Source organism: Mustelus asterias, unplaced genomic scaffold, assembly GCF_964213995.1.
Source record: "Mustelus asterias unplaced genomic scaffold, sMusAst1.hap1.1 HAP1_SCAFFOLD_4468, whole genome shotgun sequence".
In the NCBI taxonomy this organism is placed as follows: domain Eukaryota; kingdom Metazoa; phylum Chordata; class Chondrichthyes; order Carcharhiniformes; family Triakidae; genus Mustelus; species Mustelus asterias.
Window position 1 is genome coordinate 10,952 of NW_027594411.1, and position 7,035 is coordinate 17,986.

The 7,035-nt window shown below is 60.2% G+C and overlaps 1 pseudogene across 1 annotated transcript; it reads right to left on the reverse strand.

The window, feature by feature from the left end:
• Positions 1 to 3,498: 3,498 nt before the first annotated feature.
• On the reverse strand, positions 3,499 to 5,996 carry LOC144491112 (leucine-rich repeat and immunoglobulin-like domain-containing nogo receptor-interacting protein 1 pseudogene; annotated as a pseudogene). The gene has a single exon (XR_013497399.1). The product of XR_013497399.1 is annotated as a leucine-rich repeat and immunoglobulin-like domain-containing nogo receptor-interacting protein 1 pseudogene (transcript).
• Positions 5,997 to 7,035: the final 1,039 nt, after the last annotated feature.

Below are 7,035 nucleotides of genomic sequence, written 5' to 3' on the forward strand. Positions count from 1 at the left end.
TTCTAATCCCCCCGTCTGTTTCTAATCCCCTGTCTGTTTCTAATTCCCCCTGTCTGTTTCTAATACCCCTGTCGGTTTCTAATCCCCCCCTGTCTGTTTCTAATCCTTCCTGTCTGTTTCTAATCCCCCCCTGTCTGTATCTAATCCCCCCCTGTCTGTATCTAATCCCCCTGTCTGTTTCTAATCCCCCCTGTCTATTTCTAATCCCCCCGTCTGTATCTAATCCCCCTGTCTGTTTCTAATCCCCCCCGTCTATCTAATCGCCATGTCTGTTTCTAATCCCCCTGTCTGTTTCTAATCCCCTGTCTGTTTCTAATCCCCCGTCTGTTTCTAATCCCCTTGTCTATTTCTAATCCCCCTGTCTGTTTCTAATCCCCCGTCTGTTTCTAATCCCCCCGCTATCTGTATCTAATCCCCCTGTCTGTTTCTAATCCCCCGTTTGTTTCTAATCCCGCCCCCCCGTCTGTATCTAATCCCCCTGTCTGTTTCTAATCTCCCCCCCTGTCTGTATCTAATCGCCCTGACTGTTTCTAATCCCCCTGTCTGTTTCTAATACCCCCTGTCTGTTTCTAATCCCCCCTGTCTGTTTCTAATTCCCCCTGTCTGTTTCTAATTCCCCCTGTCTGTTTCTAATTCCCCCTGTCTGTTTCTAATCCCCCCCGACTGTTTCTAATCCCCCTGTCTGTTTCTAATCCCCCGTCTGTTTCTAATCCCCCGTCTGTTTCTAATCCCCCTGTCTGTTTCTAATACCCCTGTCGGTTTCTAATCCCCCCCTGTCTGTTTCTAATCCCTCCTGTCTGTTTCTAATACCCCCCTGTCTGTTTCTAATCCCCCCTGTCTGTTTCTAATCCCCCCCGTCTATCTAATCGCCATGTCTGTTTCTAATCCCCCTGTCTGTTTCTAATCCCCCGTCTGTTTCTAATCCCCTTGTCTATTTCTAATCCCCCTGTCTGTTTCTAATCCCCCGTCTGTTTCTAATCCACCCGCTATCTGTATCTAATCCCCCTGTCTGTTTCTAATCCCCCGTTTGTTTCTAATCCCGCCCCCCCGTCTGTATCTAATCCCCCTGTCTGTTTCTAATCTCCCCCCCTGTCTGTATCTAATCGCCCTGACTGTTTCTAATCCCCCTGTCTGTTTCTAATACCCCCTGTCTGTTTCTAATCCCCCCTGTCTGTTTCTAATTCCCCCTGTCTGTTTCTAATTCCCCCTGTCTGTTTCTAATCCCCCCCGACTGTTTCTAATCCCCCTGTCTGTTTCTAATCCCCCGTCTGTTTCTAATCCCCCTGTCTGTTTCTAATTCCCCCTGTCTGTTTCTAATACCCCTGTCGGTTTCTAATCCCCCCCTGTCTGTTTCTAATCCCTCCTGTCTGTTTCTAATCCCCCCCGTCAGTATCTAATCCCCCCTGTCTGTTTCTAATCCCCCCTGTCTGTATCTAATCCCCTGTCTGTTTCTAATCCCCCCGTCTATCTAATCGCCCTGTCTGTTTCTAATTCCTCCTGTCTGTTTCTAATTCCTCCTGTCTGTTTCTAATTCCTCCTGTCTGTTTCTAATCCCCCTGTCTGTTTCTAATTCCTCTGTCTATTTCTAATCCCCCCGTCTGTTTCTAATCCCCCGTCTGTTTCTAATCCCCCCTGTGTTTCTAATCCCCCCGGTCTGTTTCTAATTCCCCCTGTCTGTTTCTAACCCCCCCTGTCTGTTTCTAATCCCCGTCTGTTTCTAATCCCCCCTGCCTGTTTCTAATCCCCCTGTCTGTTTCTAATCCCCCCTCTCTGTTTCTAATTCCTCCTGTCTGTTTCTAATCCCCCCTGTCTGTTTCTAATCCCCCCTGTCTGTTTCTAATCCCCCCTGTCTGTTTCTAATTCCCCGTCTGTTTCTAATTCCCCCTGTCTGTTTCTAATCCCCCCTGTCTGTTTCTAATCCCCCCTGTCTGTTTCTAATCCCCCGTCTGTTTCTAATCCCCCTGTCTGTTTCTAATCCCCGTCTGTTTCTAATCCCCCCTGTCTGTTTCTAATCCCCCGTCTGTTTCTAATCCCCCCTGTGTTTCTAATCCCCCCGGTCTGTTTCTAATTCCCCCTGTCTGTTTCTAACCCCCCCTGTCTGTTTCTAATCCCCGTCTGTTTCTAATCCCCCCGTCTGTTTCTAATCCCCCGTCTGTTTCTAATCCCCCCTGTCTGTTTCTAATTCCTCCTGTCTGTTTCTAATCCCCCCTGTCTGTTTCCAATCGCCCCCGTCTGTTCCTAATCCCCTCCTGTCTGTTTCTAATCCCCCTGTCTGTTTCTAATCCCCCGTCTGTTTCTAATCCCCCCTGTCTGTTTCTAATCCCCCTGTCTGTTTCTAATCCCCCCTGTCTGTTTCTAATCCCCCTGTCTGTTTCTAATCCCCCTGTCTGTTTCTAATCCCCCCTGTCTGTTTCTAATACCCCTGTCTGTTTCTAATCCCCCGTCTGTTTCTAATCCCCCCCGTCTGTTTCTAATCCCCCCCGTCTGTTTCTAATCCCCCCCCGTCTGTTTCTAATCCCCCCGTCTGTTTCTAATCCCCCGTCTGTTTCTAGTCCCCCTGTCTGTTTCTAATCCCCCTGTCTGTTTCTAATTCCTCCTGTCTGTTTCTAATCCCCCCTGTCTGTTTCCAATCGCCCCCGTCTGTTCCTAATCCCCTCCTGTCTGTTTCTAATCCCCCTGTCTGTTTCTAATCCCCCTGTCTGTTTCTAATCCCCCGTCTGTTTCTAATCCCCCCTGTCTGTTTCTAATCCCCCTGTCTGTTTCTAATCCCCCGTCTGTTTCTAATCCCCCCTGTCTGTTTCTAATCCCCCTCCCTGTCTGTTTCTAATCCCCCTGTCTGTTTCTAATCCCCCCTGTCTGTTTCTAATCCCCCCTGTCTGTTTCTAATCCCCCCCTGTCTGTTTCTAATCCCCCTGTCTGTTTCTAATCCCCCTGTCTGTTTCTAATCCCCCCTGTCTGTTTGTAATCTCCCTGTCTGTTTCTAATCCCCCCGTCTGTTTCTAATCCCCCTGTCTGTTTCTAATCCCCCTGTCTGTTTCTAATCCCCCCTGTCTGTTTCTAATACCCCCTGTCTGTTTCTAATCCCCCCGTCTGTTTCTAATCCCCCCGTCTGTTTCTAATACCCCCTGTCTGTTTCTAATCCCCCGTCTGTTTCTAATCCCCCCTGTCTGTTTCTAATCCCCCCGTCTGTTTCTAATCCCCCCGTCTGTTTCTAATACCCCCTGTCTGTTTCTAATCCCCCCCTGTCTGTTTCTAATCCCCCCGTCTGTTTCTAATACCCCCCGTCTGTTTCTAATCCCCCGTCTGTTTCTAATCCCCCCTGTCTGTTTCTAATCCCCCCGTCTGTTTCTAATCCCCCCGTCTGTTTCTAATCCCCCCGTCTGTTTCTAATCCCCCTGTCTGTTTCTAATCCCCCCGTCTGTTTCTAATCCCCCCGTCTGTTTCTAATCCCCCCCCGTCTGTTCATTAAGGTGAAAATTCTCGATTCTCATTTTCAAGAGGTTTTTATTGAACAATGCAGAGTGCGCGTGGCCGTGACGTAAATAGAGGCGGAGCGATTCCAGTGACGTTGTCCTGCCAGTGGGCGGGGTGAAGGGGTGGTTACGTTGGTCAATGGGCGGGGCTAAAGGACAATGTCGCCCACCAATGTGCGGGGCTCAGGGATGATGACGTCAGTCGGTGGGCAGAGCGAAGGGGCGAAGATGTCCAGTCAGCGGAGCTGACAATGACGTCCATCAATGGGCGGAGCAAACGGACAATGACGTCACTGGGGGCGGCACTAAGGGACAATGACGTTGGACAATGGGCGGGGCTAAGCAACAAATACGTCAGTGAGTGGGCAGGGTTAATGGACGATGACGTCGGTCAATGGGCGGGGTTAATGGGCGATGACGTCAGTCAATGGGAGATGACGTCAGTCAATGGGCGGGGTTAATGGGCGATGACGTCAGTCAATGGTCGGGGTTAATGGGCGATGACGTCAGTCAATGGGCGGGGTTATAATGGGCGATGACGGCGGTCAATGGGCGGGGATAATAGACGATGACGTCTGTCAATGGGCGGGGATATTGGGCGATGACGTCAGTCAATGGGCGGAGTCTTTTCCCGGCGGCCGGAGCCGACATCACTGCGTGGACGCCGTGACGTCGCTGAAGCGGCGCGATGACCTTTCACACCATCTTCATGTTGAACTTGGCCTCGTCGCCGTCGCCTCCTCCGCCGCCGCCACCGCCCCCGTGCGGCACAAAGTCCACCTGGATGTTGTTGTGTTTGATGGGCCCGCTGGCCCGGCTCCAGATGAAGAGCAGCGTGAAGCAGACCGACACCACGGTGAAGAAGGAGGCGAAGCCCATGGTGGTGGCGACCAGCAGCGTCTGCGTGTCGAAGGGGTATCCGGGCCGCAGGCCGGCCCGAGCCCGGGAGGCCGAGCGACCGGCCAGGCCCAGCTCCTGCGAGGTGAGCGGCCGCACCTGCAGCGAGGCCGAGGCCGTGTCGTTGCCGCCGGCGTTGCGGGCCACGCAGCGGTAGGTGCCGGAGTCGAGGCGCCGGACCGAGGCGATCTCCAGGCTGCCGTCGGGCAGCAGGCGGCTGCGGCCCAGGGCGGGCCCGGCGGGGAGCAGGGGGAAGCCGGCCTCGGGCTGCGGGAGGCCCAGGCGCTGGCGCCGGGGGTTGAGCCACAGGATGTCGGGGGGCGGCTGTCCGTCGGCCGCGCAGCGCAGGGTGACGGCCTGGCCCTCGCGGGCGGACAGGCGCTGCGGCCTCTTGTCGCGGATCCGCGGCTTGCGGCAGCTGAAGGCCCCGGGCAGCGGCGAGTCGGCCAGCTCGGCCAGGCGGCGGCCGCGCAGCGGGGCCGGGGAGGCGCAGGCCGGGGCCGGGGGCAGCAGGCGGACGCGCTGGCGGCGGCGGGCCAGCCAGAGCAGGCGGCAGTCGCAGGCCAGCGGGTTGAGGCCGAGGCCCAGGCTCTGGAGCGCCGCCACCGAGCGGAAGGCGGCCTGCGGCAGGCTGGTCAGCTGATTGGCCGAGACGTCCAGGAAGCGGAAGCTCGTCAGGCCCCGGAAGGCCGCGTCATGGATGACGCTGAGGCGGGCGCCGACCAATCGCAGCTCCTCCAGCCGCGTGACGTGCTGCAGCAGCGCTCCGCGGATGGCGCCGATGGGATTGTGGGACAGGTTGAGGAAGCGCAGCTGCGCCTGCGTCCGCAAGGTGGCGTACGGCACCGCGCTCAGGTTGCAGCGGGTGACGGACAGCCAGAGCAAATCGAGGCCCAGGAGGCAGTCGGGGCCTAGCTCCCGCAGCGAGGTCCAGCCGTCGATCTCCAGCAGGCGGAGGCGGGCCAGGCCGCGGAAGGGGCGGCCCAGCAGGGCGGGCGGCCGGGGCAGGCCCAGCAGGCGCAGGGCGCTGAGGTTGGCCAGCGGGCCCAGCAGGCCGGGCGGCCGCTCCAGGGCGGCCCCGCGGAGGGTGAGGTGCCGCAGGGCGGCCAGGCCGGCCCAGGCCTGCGGGCCGATGTAGGCCAGGCCCGGGGAGCCCAGGCTCAGGCGCTGCAGGGCGGCCAGGCCGCGGAAGGTGTGGTCCCGCAGCACCAGCAGCGGGTTCCCGCCCAGCTCCAGGCTGCGGAGGGCGGCCAGGCCGCTCAGCGCGCCGGGCTCCAGGTAGCGGAGCCGGTTGTCCCGCAGGCCCAGCGCCCGCAGCCGCTCCAGGCCCGACAGCCAGCCGGCCTCCAGCTCCCGCAGCCGGTTCCCGCCCAGCTCCAGCTCCTCCAGCCGCCGGCCCAGCGCCCGCGGCCACTCGGGCCGCTCCAGCCGGTTCCCGCTCAGGTCCAGCGCCCGGGTCCCGGCCGGGATCCCCCGCGGCACCGCCTCCAGGCCCCGCTCCGAGCAGCTCACCGTCCGGTTGGAGCTCCAGCAGCGGCAGGCGGAGGGGCAGCCCAGCCCCGGGCCGCAGAGCAGGAGGACGAGGAGGGAGAGAGGGGCCGCTCCCCGGGCCGCCTGCAGCAGCATCCCGCCGGCCTGCAACACAAACCGAGCCCGGGGTCAGAGAGAGAGGGAGAGAACCCCCCCACCCAGAGAGAGACCCCCCCCCCACCCAGAGAGAGACCCCCCCCCCCCCACCCCCACCCAGAGAGAGACCCCCCCCCACCCCACCCAGAGAGAGACCCCCCCCCCACCCCACCCAGAGAGAGACCCCCCCCCCACCCCACCCAGAGAGAGACCCCCCCCCCACCCCACCCAGAGAGAGACCCCCCCCCACCCCACCCAGAGAGAGACCCGCCCCCCACCCCACCCAGAGAGAGACCCCCCCCCCACCGAGAGAGAGACCCCCCCCACCGAGAGAGAGACCCCCCCCCCACCGAGAGAGAGACCCCCCCCCCCCACCGAGAGAGAGACCCCCCCCACCACCCAGAGAGAGACCACCACCCAGAGAGAGACCACCACCCAGAGAGAGACCCCCCCCCACCGAGAGAGAGACCCCCCCCCACCCAGAGAGAGACCCCCCCCCACCCAGAGAGAGACCCCCCCCCCACCCAGAGAGAGACCCCCCCCCACCCAGAGAGAGACACCCCCCCCCCACCCAGAGAGAGACCCCCCCCCCACCCAGAGAGAGACCCCCCCCCCACCCAGAGAGAGACCCCCCCCCACCCAGAGAGAGACCCCCCCACCCACCCAGAGAGAGACCCCCCCCCACCCACCCAGAGAGAGACCCCCCCCCACCACCCAGAGAGAGACCCCCCCCCACCACCCAGAGAGAGACCACCACCCAGAGAGAGACCCCCCCCACCCAGAGAGAGACCCCCCCCCCCACCGAGAGAGAGACCCCCCCCCCACCGAGAGAGAGACCCCCCCCCCACCGAGAGAGAGACCCCCCCCACCACCCAGAGAGAGACCACCACCCAGAGAGAGACCACCACCCAGAGAGAGACCCCCCCCCACCGAGAGAGAGACCCCCCCCACCGAGAGAGAGACCCCCCCCCACCGAGAGAGAGACCCCCCCCACCCAGAGAGAGACCCCCCACCCAGAGAGAGACCCCCCCCACCCAGA